Consider the following 14,507-nt stretch of genomic DNA (forward strand, 5'->3'; position numbering starts at 1 on the left):
ACTAACTGTTGTAAACATTGTTCGATATACCAGTGTGGTCAGGCATCTAACACCACTGGTTCATAGTGATGTACATCACCAAAAATGTTATGTTTTCAACAGCAGTGAAACGGCCGACCCTGGAGTCTTTCATTGCTCTGTAGAATGATTTGGTTGCAGTATGTGGTGATGGAATTAACAACAAATCCATGAAGCCATCTTGTAGACAGACAATCTTGACATTTTATCAACAGGTATGAGCCAATTTAGATTAGTAGAAGATTTTGATTGCTAGTGGCTGTTTGGATCTTTGAGGGTTAAAGCTCTTGGGAAACTGAAGGAGTTTAGGTCCATGATTCAAACCAGTTTGTGGTTTCGCCAGACCTGACATATGTTCCAAATTTGGTGAGTTTTCGAGCATGTTTAGGGGTCAAATTCCAGGTTTAAAGTGACGGCGGGAGAATAATAATATAAAAATGAACGAAATACAGTTCTCTCACAAACCTCTCCCTCACTGTGTGAGAGAGAGGGCCTCTCCCCGTGGGCTCGGTCCCTAACAAGAAAAGCACTTGGAGAGCGCAGACCTCCGCCAAGACCGATCTGTGCCTTCCCCCCAATCACCACCAAAATTGAATCATTTCTTCCTTGTGCCAGTATCAACATTTCTTGAAAATTTCATGAAAATCCATCCATAACGTTTTGAGGTATCCTGCTAACAAACAACCACGTAAACAAACACGCAAACACACAAAGGAAAGCGATCACAATACCTCCTGGCGGAGGTGAAAAGTTTGAGAACCAGTGATTTGAAGAACATGTGTTGGAACATGTCAAGGAAAAATGTTATGTTTGTAGTTTGAGCTGTGAATAATCATGTAACGGTCTTTCATGCATGTACTGTGATATTTCAGTGCGTCCCTTTGTTTGCAGACATATTTCCAATTCAGCCTCTGTTGGGAACATAACACAGAGCAGACACTGTGTTCCATCTTTGGTCACATTAATCACTCAGTTTAAATGACATAAATGTGCTGTAATTAAAAGTGCTTGTTGCAAAGGGACACAAACACATGCATGTTATGTTGGCACTGTTATTGGATTCACCTTCACCCTTGTTAAAATCCTTTGTTTTCATCCCCTCCATCTTTCTGTGGCTATAATTTATACATGTCCGTCTATACTATTGAGAGCCAGGACAAGGCAACAGAAAGAACAGCTGGTTGGATGGTTGGTTCCCACTGTTCCGGCCATTACAATGAGTTATGTTGCAATCTAATTCAATTATCCTGCAGATTATTACAGAGCTCTACCAACAATAGACACACCGCTTCAACAGGGATCAGTGAATGTGTTTGCGGCAGTTGGTGTCTGCTCATGTTTATCCATCTTTTCTCATTCAGTAGAGAAAATATGTACTCTGGAAGTCATTCATTCATTCATTCATTCATATATTGCATTCTTTATTCTGTTTTTGTTTAAGCGGTCAGTGTGGTTTGTGATGCTACCCATGCAGATTGACTTGGAGGGGGATGTGGGAGAATGTTTTATTTGCACAGGGAGGAAGGGTGGGGCGTCGGTGTAGTAACACACACACGCACGCACGCACGCACACACACACACACACACACACAGTCCGAGGAGGGGAATGGGGTGCTTTCGCATTGACTCTCCGCTTAGGGGACCAAGGAATGGGTATTCCTCTGACTCACAAGGCCCGCATGTCAGTGGTGAATGAATCAGGGGAGAGAAAAGAATATCTGCTACAATAAATGGATATTTCTCATTTTATACTACAGCCAATCTTAAATGGAAAAACTCAGTCCTTGGTGAAGTCCACCATATTTTTTTCCTCAACTGTCTTGTGGCTTGGCTGTCAGCCTCATCTCTTTAAGACTTTTCATCTTTTATGTAGCCAAATCAATACGACAGACGTGTGAAAATACAAAGGATCTTCATAGCTGTTCCTTGTGTAGCAATCCTTAACAGTGTCATTTTAAGCAGAAAGATTCACAATGGTATTTACTAAATGAATCACCCCTAAATAGGCAGATTCATTGCAATGTGAGTGAGAAAGCCTGCCTCCCTGTACAAAATTGAAGTCTTTCTGGGAAAGGCTTTTTGAAAGAATTGAGGGCATCATGACTTACACAATTCCTAAGGATGCCAAGAGTTTTGTTTTGTTTGTTTTTTGCTAGGATTGCTACCTGGAGATGTACAGAGAAAGAAGACAAATACCTCTTTAAATTATTATAATTGCTTCCAAAAATGCCATTACAAGGAACTGGCTCAAACTAATGCACCCTGTGAGGATCAGTGGCTAGCTATAATAGAGGAAATCTACTCTATGGAAGACTGACTTATACCTACAGCTCAAGGAACATATCTTCATAAAGCGCTGGGGAAAATGACTGGACTATAAACAAAACAAAGCATAATTACTACTGTCTGTCATTTAAATATTTTGTGTTCAACCAGTGACCCCTAGTTTCTGTGTTGTATTGTCTGTTGATAAAACAAATTAAAATAGTCTTTAAAAAAAAAAAAAAAAAATCCAACTTTGCTCCAGTTGACAATTGTTGACATACCCAGTCAGCTGATTGACCTGGTAAAAACTTGTAAAAGAAATTTGAGACTTGAGAATACTTAGGGTGTCTCGACTCTTGTAGATGCCACAATTGTGTATTTCTTTGTTTTTTGTTTTTTTTTTTTTTTTTTTCAATTTATAAAATAAATGCAACTTTGAATTAAAGTTGCAGATAGTATTGTAAATTTCCTATAGAGACTGTTTTTACATCTTTTTGATTAAAATTCACCAAATTATGCTATTTTTCAAGGGGTGTCCAAATTTGACAAAAGTAAATTAAACATAGAAAACCTGTTTCTGAAATATACAAAGAAATGACTTGTACTGAAAATGATATATTAAAACGGTGAGAGAAATACGAGATTTCTTTGGGTTTGATCCAGATGTTATTGTACAGCTGGATTTGGATAGTATTGCAGTGATTTAGGTGATTATGCGATTACTGTGGCAGGCGTAGCAAGTAAATTTAGTGAGTATTGAACAGCTACTGCACAACATCATTTTTTGTCTTCTGTACTTTTCATATTGAATGAAAGGATAGTAATTTCCACAGGGTAAAAAAAACATCCATTTCTCTGGAAAATGTCTCTGACACTTAGAAAATGCTTTCATAAAAGAAACAAGATAGTTTTTCAGTCTACGTCAGAAATTTATGAGGGGAAAAAAAAAACCTAAAAAAAAAAAGGCTTATGAAAATAAAATTTGTGCCAATACTTGTGCCCACGACTATTGTCTAATTGTAATGACTTTCTTTCAAGATTTTTCAGCTAATGGTGACCAAGATGTAACCAGTATCAAACGAAATATTGGTTTGTGTAATATCTCAGAAGAGGATGAAGATTTGCTTTCCTGTTTTTATGACTGAGACCACTTTCACATCCATTCATCTTAAGAACATTAGACATTTGTCCAGTGTCCAAGTGGAGGAAACTAATTCTGCTGAGTTCAGAAAAGTTAGTAGGTAAACCTGATTTTTTTTTTTTTTTTTTTTTTTTTTTTTGAGGAAATAAGCTTTAGTTGAGGTCATCTCTAATTCTCTAAATTAGAATTGCATGATTTCATAAATTAACATTTGTTTTGATTCGGTTTGACTAATCTTCCACAGATTGTAGTAATATATAGGCTACATCCAAAATTATGCAATAATTCAAGTGACAACAAAGCAAAATTGCTTACAGGACCAACTTGCTTATATTTTGTTACTTTTCTCAGTTTGTTTGACAGTGACTATCATATTATTCTAGTTCTAAAAAAATCATTTACCCACTGACTGATGATTTGGTTATGATTTAATAATATTCTGCTTCTTTCTTGGAAAAAAAAAAGAATAGAATTTGGTGTAGGAAAACTTGCCCTGGAACTAAAATGGCTTAAATTATTGTTTTGCCCCATTTCTCATTCGCTCAAATCAAAGTAATCACGCACTCAGATGTTCATTGTTTCATCCATGACACCTGTACTGACCCAGCTGCCCATCCTCCACTGTGACATCTGCAAAGCTTTTGTTCTCAGCTTCTCTGGACAGCACTGTCTTCTCTCACCTGGTTTTTGAGAGCTTTGATTATACTTTTTTACCTTGTGTTCTGCCAGCACTCCTTTTAGCTCTCATCATAATTAATATTTTCTGTGTAATCTGTGCAAACCATCGTACCTAATCTGTCTTGTAAAAGCAGCAACATGAATCACAGCCACAAATCGCTTCAACCACACCTTTCAGACAGCATTTGTTCTATTTCCTATTGTTGTTTGTGCCACTAGCTGGTGTCGCCATTTTGTCTGCTGCTGCTGACAAACATGATGATGTTAGCTGAAGGCTGCTAGCCTGTGTAATGCAGACCTGATTGTTATTCAGCTGGTGTAGATGATGGAACAGCAGCTTATTATTACTGTTGTTTGTCCCCCTTGGAGTCTGTCCACTCCCCGTGTGGAATAGCCAAATGATTGCTGTCATTTTCTTATGTGGTTTTGTGGATTGTTAGTTTCTTATTTGTGTGTTGCAGAAATATTAATGCATTCGTTTGTTTGTTTGTTTTTTTGTCATTTTTCACTTGTTCTTAGTATGAGCCATTGAATCATATTTTAAATAAGTTTTTGCCCAAGAAAGTACCCAGTGATGGGACTGGGCATTTTGTCAAGAATATGGTCATGATATTTTTTCCTTATTGATCAGTATTGATACTTTTCACAATATATAGTTCAATAATACTGTCGTTCTGAGCCTGTAGAAAGAAGGTTCATTGGGTAAATGTAAAGTATACCAACATGGGAAAGCATTTTCTCACTTTATATAACAACAGATATAGCATGCTCTTACTATGTTTTATAAGGAAAATGGGGAAAAGAAGGAAAAAAAATCATGTTTTCTAACAAGGTTTGTGATGATTCAATCATAGATTTGTGAATTTTTTTAGATCTCTTAAATGCAGCAGTGCATATGTCTGTGTCCACCTGTTTTCCCGTACAAAAACTAAGGGGATTTCAGAGTTCACAAAGTGGAATCTTGTTTCTGTCTGTCAAATGCCAACACAGAATCTGCAGATTTGTTAATGACACTAAAACACAGCACAGACTCGCAGCAGAATTTTCTACCACACATTTATTTGGTACAAATATTCACCATAAACTGTATTGTGTGAGTGTTTTATTGCCCAGCCATAAACAGTGTGAAATTTGTTTTAGTTTGTCAAGGAAGTACTGTATTGATTTTAAATAATTATGCCTTCATACAGTAAAATGTAGATATTAGAGGCTAATGATTTTTTTTTATTTACACCTCGAATTGCCTTGATTTTTTATGGTTATTTTTGATAATCAGTTACAGGTTTATATAATTATTAATTTTGAGTTTGATGTTCAGTGATTCAGATTTATTGTGTATTCATTTGGAGATTTATGGCATTTCCAGGTCTCTGATAATTACAGGGATGAGATAAGAATGAAAAAATGAAAGCTGGTTTTCAGATACAGGCTGGGTAGAATATAATATGGAGAAACCTTCAGTGCCTGTTGTATCATGTGTTACGAGTTAAAAATGATGTTCACTTTTGCAAGTTTAAGGTAATCCATCCAGCAGTATAATCCAGCTATTTTCAACCCTTTGTTCTTAAATACTCAACTAAGAATTCTATCATCCTTTTTTAGTCACTGCAGATGTATGTGTGTCTTACTTTTACAGCAAAATTGTCCTTTGTAGAAACTCACAGCATGACAGGAAGACAACCTGCACACAATAAAAGCTCTCTTAAGTGATCGATTCTAACCACTGACATGCTAGCAGGTTTTAATTTTGAAAGGGGGAGATGTGTTTGTAGAATAGCACATAAAACACTAGTCAAAAAGTTAAGGTCAGGCAAACACCCAGAAGGTGAGAGAAGGGATGGAAGATAGACAGATGGAGAGGCAGACAGACAGGTAGATGGGCAGGAGGACTTGACAGGACAGGAGTGTGGCAGCCAGGGTCTCCCACCAGCCTGCATTATTGATGGGCTCTTTGACAAACTGCTGTCTCCTCTCGCTTCCAAGCACTAATTGTTAGGATTTCATGGGGGTTGGTTCTTTTTTCTTTTGTACCACCACATGGAAAAAAAAACCCTAATATAGTAAATACCAAAGTCAGACTAAACTGAATGAAACCACACTGAAATGCATTTGCGTTTCCAGTGAAAATTTAATGCACTTGACTAAGGGGGAGGTTTCAGGGCACTAAGGCAGTTTCCATTACATTATGCTGTGTAATGTATAGGTGATTAAGCAACTAATTTCCATTCAAGATTATATGCTGTGCTCTAGTTATGATTGGTCTGTTTGGCCAGAAGTCCAATCTCATTGTTTCAGTATTTTCATTGATTTCAATTAAGCTAAAGATAAAACATAAAAGTAGTTTTCTTTGGTCTAATTTCAACTGTAGATTTGAAATAAGGACTATCTTACAGTGAAGGAGAGATGGTTGTGGATTCTGAGATTGGTCCTTTAATGATGCATCTAAAGGTATCGGAGGGAAGGGGAGCAGGGGGTCAGGGTCAATATAAACCCAGATATCTATCCCAAGGTCAGGGTGTAATTGAACTAAGGTAATGACAGAAGAAATAGGGGGGGCAGGCACAGGGATGAAGACAGACTATGGATTTCCAGGTTTAATGTCTAAAGGAGAAATGTAGCAGGTAAACATGTAAACAATGGACTTAAAGAGATTGTCCATGACCGGTGTTATGAACAGAAAGAGATAGAGCATAACAGAGAAGCAGAGAAACAGATCCTTCAGGCACCAGACAGACAAACAGACTGTGTGGGAGGTCCCTGGGCTCATCTCCAATGCATGTTGCCCTGCATTAGCACTACAGCCATCCCGCAAGAGAAGGACGGAGAGAGAAAGAGAACCTTGATAGATGAAAGTCTTCTATCCATCTATCCATTATTCATTGGTGAATTAGATCTCGCCTGAATGAAGGGGAAAGAGACAGAGGAGGAGGAGTGGGAGAAAGCGTATGGTATGGGCAGGTTTAGAGGAGGAACAGGATCTGTAGAGCAACTGTTGTGGCATTAGAAAAGGGTGAGGAGTTCAAATGAGGATGTGGGTCCACTAGAGGTGGTATTTTGAGTTTTTTTCAGGGCATTTGAAAGAGTCCTGTGAAAAATACATTTCTACTGGAGAAAATTTGATGTTTGGAAAATAGGTTAAGGGGATTAGAGATTCAGATAAGAGTAAAAAAAAAAATCTGCATAAATCAGAAGGACTGAGGTGCAAGTCATATGAGTGTGTGAGGGAGGGAATGAATCAGGGAGAAGGGTGAAGGAGAGGTGAGGGGTGGTCCATGGAGTGGAGGTCATCCTGCAGGTCTCTGCTCTTCACTCTACTTTTCAAGGCTTCTAACAGTCAGTTCCATATACTCTTGAATGTACTGTATGTGGATATTTACACAAATGTGCATCTGCTCTGACATTGGTATCTTTATGTATTAATGAATATGTTGCCCCACTTAACAGTCATGTGTAAAGATGTACAGAAGCCTAAAACTAATCCTGTAGATGAATAGTAACCAGGTTTGTTAGAGTATACAAAACTTTTTCTTGGCTGATGTAGATCTGTAAAGGTGGAATAAAAAGAGAGCATAAATCACATAGTTTTTTAAGTCCACTACTGGAGATGATAAACATGGAGTGCTAGCAATGAATCCAACCATCTCAAGCATGTGGGTGATGCTAGACATGTGAATGTAATGAAATCTATCTCTTTTGATTAGGAAACAGCTGTTGAGGCCTTTGGGGTATGGTATATTTGTTAAGCATTAGCACAGCTTCTGAACCTTAATCTAACCTCTGTTATGAGACAAGTTATTGTTTCTAATGAGAAGCTTAACAGCATTGGCTGTCAGCCAGCAGATCAGTGAAGCTCTGCAGAATGCAGCAAAGTCAGTCAAATCCTATCACACAATGGATATCACAGAACCATTCACACAAGGCTGTTTTCGTCATTTGAAGAGTTTTATTCATTGTCTGGATTGCTTGGCTAAACACTGAACTGCAATTTTGAGATTTGAATGTCACACACAGTCACGCGGCAGCTGCCCTGTATTAAAATAAATCAGAAAATCAGTCTGAGTGATTGAAAACAACATTGCAAAGCAGTGAGGTGATGATGGATGAATAGAGTGGAGAATTGAGACATGTGACCTTGTCTCTGTTTGTGTTTTGATGTTTTTATCTTCTCATACTGCTACTCTGAGCTGCAGAGACACACACATGGGCACATAAGGAGCTGCATGCTACAGTAGGTGTGATTGCAAGCTATAGGTGATGACAGCAGGGCCATATGCTGATGTATTTCTGTTTTTTTTTTCTTTGCAATTACAGCATATTAGAATTCTGTGTCTGTTCACATCTCTGTTGTTTTCTTTTACTGCTCAAAAGCTTAATGATATATGTTTTACATCACACAAAGACCTTTATTTTAGTGTTACAGACGCTGATGCTGGCTGTTGTGTTTTGTAAATGCTATTTTTAAAGGCCAAATGATGCATTTCTAATTGATAGGCATTTTTGTATAATAGTGTGACGGCAGCAATATGTGGGTGTGTTTGCATTAGTGGCGAGTGGGGCATTGCAGAAAACACTGTGTCCTTTTCTGTGCCAGTGTGCCGCATCGATTCTCTGGAGAGATGGCCAGATCCTGGCTAAGACTGGCTCAGATGCTTAAAAAAAAGTGGTGAAATATACGATACCAGTCACATGAAGCCATATCTGACCTTCATCTTATCGTCACATTGACTTTCATCTGATTGTCAACACAATTACAGACCATAATATTACACCTGGCAGCAGAGAGATCTATTTCAGAGCTGATATTTGATGGAAACATTTCTGTAGCAGCAGAGAGTGTGATCTATAAATGGAGTCCACCCCCATGGGTTTCAGTGCCGCTGTGTGTGATTACCTGTGCATTTAAGGTGGCATGTATTTTTATTTTGTATTGTCCGCCTTGCATTTCATCCTTGCTCTACCTGTCAGCAAAATGAGGGGGGCACTCAGTGAAAGACAAAGAACTGGCATCGTAGATTGTGGGAGTCTGTGGTTGAGAATGACAGATAAAATGAGAGAAGAGGCATGAGTGGAAAAAAAAGAGGTGACATTGGTGGTAATTGGAGGAAAGGAAGCTGAAACCTCAGGGAGCTTTCTTTTCCAAGTATTAATATTATTCACCGAAAAAAAGTGTGAAAATTAAACGAACTGGAGGCAAAAATGGCATGAGAGACTGGGCAAAGGTCTTTGATTTGTTTATACAATGAAAAATAATATAATATTGTTTCAGCATGTATTTTAATGCTTTTCAAGTCAATAAATGGTAGAATGAAGAATTTCATAAATTTGGGGTCATGGAGTAATTCTTTGTGAGGACAGAAGAATATTGGTCCAGATATATTCCTGCTCTGATTTACACTCTATCACCTTCATCTAATCCAAAGACAAGAAAAGAGTGAGTGAGAGAGAGAGATATCAATAATTCACAGCTATTGTTCCCTCCCGGACAGCCCGTCTGTTTTTATATTAAATGCTGAATTATTAACAGTGTGTAAGATTGGAAATGTAGTGGATCTTCCTCCTGAGTCTTAAAAACTTCACTCACGTTGGAAGCCGCAGATGTGTCATTTAAAGACTATTTGATACCAGTAGCAGTACTGATACCTTGGCTTCAATCCTAAAAAATACTTTTTTCCATACCAGTTTACCAGAAAATTACAACAAACTTAAAATTACAATTGCATTTTACAGTGCATGTTTTAATTTTTCATCTCTTTTGCATTTTAAGAAATTGAAAGTAGATGTACAATTAGGACTGTAACGATTGACGTATAACAATAAACGATGGTAAAATTCCCTACGGTTTGTTTTACCCTTTCAAATTCTAATTATCCTTAAAACGATGTTTAGAAAAACTCACAGTGATATTGCTCATTTCCTGGAGAAGCCGCAGCACTCCAGGCATGCATACACAGTTTGCAAAGTTTGGCCCCTGAAAACATGATGAAAGGCACCTGCATACAGAGTCCTGCACTGGTTCACTTTTCCAAACCTGCACCCACCCATACCTGCAAAGCTGAGTACTGCAACCCGACCTGCTATCTGCATTTTTTCATGTCCAATCCGCACCCACCTGTACCCGCATACATTAGACCCGCAACTCGACCTGACCTGTGATTAAACACATTGCCTACACAGTAACTCACTTTTAAGGGCTTTACTTTTGGCTGAACTGCACGCCATCAATAAATCTCTAATACAGTGGGGCAAAAAATTATTTAGTCAGCCACTGATTTTGCAAGTTCTCCTACTTAGAAAGATGAGAGAGGTCTGTAATTTTCATCAGAGGTACACTTCAACTATGAGAGACAAAATGAGAAAAAAAATCCAGGAAATCACATTGTAGGATTTTAAAGAATTTATTTGTAAATTATGGTGGAAAATAAGTATTTGGTCACCCACAAACAAGCAAGATTTCTGGCTCTCACAGACCTGTAACTTCTTCTTTAAGAAGCTCTTCTGTCCTCCACTAACAAGTGGAGCCAAGTAACCTGTATTAATGGCACCTGTTTGAACTCGTTATCTGTATAAAAGACACCTGTCCACAGTCTCAAACAGTCAGACTCCAAACTCAACCATGGCCAGGACCAAAGAGCTGTCGAAGGACACCAGGAAGAAAATTGTAGACCTGCACCAGGCTGGGAAGAGCGAATCTACAATAGGCAAGCAGGTTGGTGTGAATAAGTCAACTGTGGGAGCAATTGTAAGAAAATGGAAGACATACAAGATCATTGATAATCTCCCTCGATCTGGGGCCCCACGCAAGATCTCATCCCGTGGGGTCAAAATGATCATGAGAACGGTGAGCAAAAATCCCAGAACTACACGGGGGGACCTGATGAATGACCTGCAGAGAGCTGGGACCAAAGTAACAAAGGCTACCATCAGTAACGCACTACACTGAGAGGGACTCAAATCCTGGAGCGCCAGGCGTGTCCCCCTGCTTAAGCCACTACATGTTCAGGCCCGTCTGAAGTTTGCCAGAGAGCATATGGATGATCCAGAAGAGGATTGGGAGAATATCATGTGGTCAGATGAAACCAAAATAGAACTTTTTGGTAAAAACTCAACTCGTGTTTGAAGGAAGAAGAATGCTGAGTTGCATCCCAAGAACACCATACCTACTGTGAAGCATGGGGGTGGAAACCTCATGCTTTGGGGCTGTTTTTCTGCAAAGGGGACAGGACGACTGATCTGTGTTAAGGGAAGAATGAACAGGGCCATGTATCGTGAGATTTTAAACCAAAACCTCCTTCTATCAGTGAGAGCATTGAAGATGGAACGTGGCTGGGTCTTCCAGCATGACAATGATCCCAAACACACCACTCGGGCAACGAAGGAAATTTTTCCCCCCACTAAAAGGACAAACTCGGAAGTCTGGACATAGTTTGGATTTTTAAAGGATGCTGAGGGGAAATTAATTGAAGACGGTCAGTCTGTCTGCAGAAAATGCAGAAAGAAAGTCTCCGCAAAAGGGGGCAACATTTCACACACAAATGGTAGTGTTGCTTTTATATATATGTCACAGTAGAGATTGAAATCCAGTAGGATTCCTAATCCTACTAGGACAGATAGCAATTGGAGTTTGTCCTAGGACAAACTAAAATTACTATCTGTCCTAGTAGGATTCCTAATCCTACTAGGACAGATAGTAATTGGAGTTTGTCCTAGGACAAACTAAAATTACTATCTGTCCTAGTAGGATTCCTAATCCTACTAGGACAGATAGTAATTTTAGTAAGACATTAGGATCTGAAGATTGGAATTCCAATCTGTCCTAGGAGAATTTGCAATCCTACTAGGACAGATTGTAATTCTATTTGGAAGTGGGATCTGAAGATTGGAAAAATACGGCAAAAAATATAAAAATTCTGTCAGGACAATCTCGAATTCTATTAGGAGAATGTCAGATTATATCAAAATGTATGGAAAATAGACTGAATCATTTCACAGCCAAAATTCCAGTCAGTTTCAGCATAGGTAAGCATACAATTTCGCCATCACTATTCCAGCTGAATTATTTTCATATCTTTCATATCTATATCAGTGTAAGGAAAAACCTTTGTAGTATTACTTGTTTGAAATTTTGAAGTTAGCTGTAGACTAACGTTAGTGTCACTATTGAGTAGTATGTAGCACATTTAAGTATTAGAAAAATAACTGACAAAACCTCTGTAGTATTACTTGTTTGAAATTTTGAAGTTAGCTATAGACTAAGTTCATTGTCACTATTGAGTAGTATGTAGCACCTTTAAGTATTAGAAAAAAACAACTGACAAAACCCCTATAGTATTACTTGTTTGAAATTTTGAAGTTAGTACTATAGACTAAGGTTATTGTCACTTAACTAGTGAGTAGTATGCAGCACATTTAAGTCTTAGAAAAAGTCTTTGAAGCTTAGCTATAGAATATTAGATTCAAAGTCTGTGTAAATTCTGAATAAAATCATGGTTTGTAAGAATATTGTTGTTTCTATAGAATATTAGATTCAAAGTCTGTGTAAATTCTGAATAAAATCATGGTTTGTAAGAATATTGTTGTTTCTTTTACTTTTAACCCTACCATCTAGACCAGGGGGCAGCAAAATGCCAATGCCAACTTTAACATCGTACATTTTCTGAATGGCTTGGCAACAATTGGATAATAATAAAATTGTATGTTGCCATGGCAACGGGTTGTTTACAGGTACGTTTTTCAAATTCTACCGATTTCTGAATACAAATGTGTCTCATTTACATACCAATGACAGTTACAAACGGCCATTGAATAAGGTTGGACCAGATAGCTGAGCAGATAGCTGAGCAGATAGACAGCTGGCATCCTGGTTACAATGTGTATTGACCTAAGGGCCATATACTGTATCTAAGATATGAAAATAATTCAGCTGGAATGGTGATGGCGAAATTGTAGGACAGACTGAAATTCCAAAATTCCAATCTTCAGATCCCACTTCCAAATAGAATTACAATCTGTCCTAGTAGGATTGTAAATTCTCCTAGGACAGATTGGAATTCCAATCTTCAGATCCTAATGTCTTACTAAAATTACTATCTGTCCTAGTAGGATTAGGAATCCTACTAGGACAGATAGTAATTTTAGTTTGTCCTAGGACAAACTCCAATTACTATCTGTCCTAGTAGGATTAGGAATCCTACTGGATTTCAATCTCTACTGTGACATATACATTTGATTTCTAGATAAGGTACATGAAACCGTCAAAGTGTTCTTTCTGTACCAGTTCTTAAATCGGTGAGACTAGATCTAGTCTTTGAGTGCTGAATGTAAAGAAAAGTATTCTTGGTTCTTATCTACAATTTGCACAAAGTGCAGTTACCTTATGGCCATAAGGTGCCATCTTTAATGCACATATGTTTGATGTTTACATGTTAATATTTTAATGTTTCTGCCAACAGAAATTACATTGTGCATGTTATTTTATTTGTCTTTTTCAGAATAAAACTTAATTAATTATTTCACTGTGTGTATAACAACTTTTGAACATTTTGAGCACATTTCAACAATACCGTGATAATAATGATAACCGTGATAATTTTGGTTACAATAACCATGACATCAAATTTTCATATTGTTACATCTCTATGTATGTGCTCTAAAAACCCTATTTATAACAACCACACTGCATAAAATACACTGATCCGATTTACTGTATAGATATTGACAGAAACAATACTAAACAATACAAGGTGATACTCGATTGTATCCAAGCAGCTTAGTAGGTCCCTTAATAAGTATTTAAGTTAAATAGGTACCCAACCTTAGAGGTGGAATAGATGGAAAAAATGTGTCCAATGATTTATATTTATGATTGACATATAGCAGTACCATACCACTAATGCCATGTTTCCACTACATGGAACTGGCTCGGCTTGACTCAACTCGGGTACCAGGTACTATCCCTGGAGACCATTTCCATTACAGGATACTACCAACTTTACAGTACCTGGACGTCATAGTGATGTTACTTCCATGATGTCTGCTCAGAGAATTGCTGATAAACTTGTTTGTTGCGTGTTGTCTCGTCAAGCTCAGCTGAATTTTTATATTGGCCATCAAAGACTGAATCTCCTCGACCGAGCATGGTGTAGTTTTGTGGGCTGTCATCATGTGGATTAACCTACCACTATATTTACTGTCAACTTATGCATCTGTTTTTTGTAGAGGTAGAAGATATATGAATAAAACAAAGATACACAAGAATAATGCAGGGAAGTGAATGTTAAAAACACTAACCGTCCAACACGCACATCCATCACCCTGATCCTCGTCCCTGTAGACTGTGCATTATCTCTCTGCAGGTTTGGTGTTGTTTCAAGTTTCAAGTTTATTTTTCTGTTAATAAAACTCTTTA

The 14,507-nt window shown here is 37.8% G+C and overlaps 1 protein-coding gene across 1 annotated transcript in view; it reads left to right on the plus strand.

Moving 5' to 3' along the window:
- Window positions 1–14,507, plus strand: part of xpr1a (xenotropic and polytropic retrovirus receptor 1a) — a 129,662-nt gene that overhangs the window by 18,199 nt on the left and 96,956 nt on the right. The gene's annotated exons all lie outside the window — the stretch shown is intronic.

The sequence above is a fragment of the Sphaeramia orbicularis genome, chromosome 4, assembly GCF_902148855.1.
Source record: "Sphaeramia orbicularis chromosome 4, fSphaOr1.1, whole genome shotgun sequence".
Classification (NCBI taxonomy): domain Eukaryota; kingdom Metazoa; phylum Chordata; class Actinopteri; order Kurtiformes; family Apogonidae; genus Sphaeramia; species Sphaeramia orbicularis.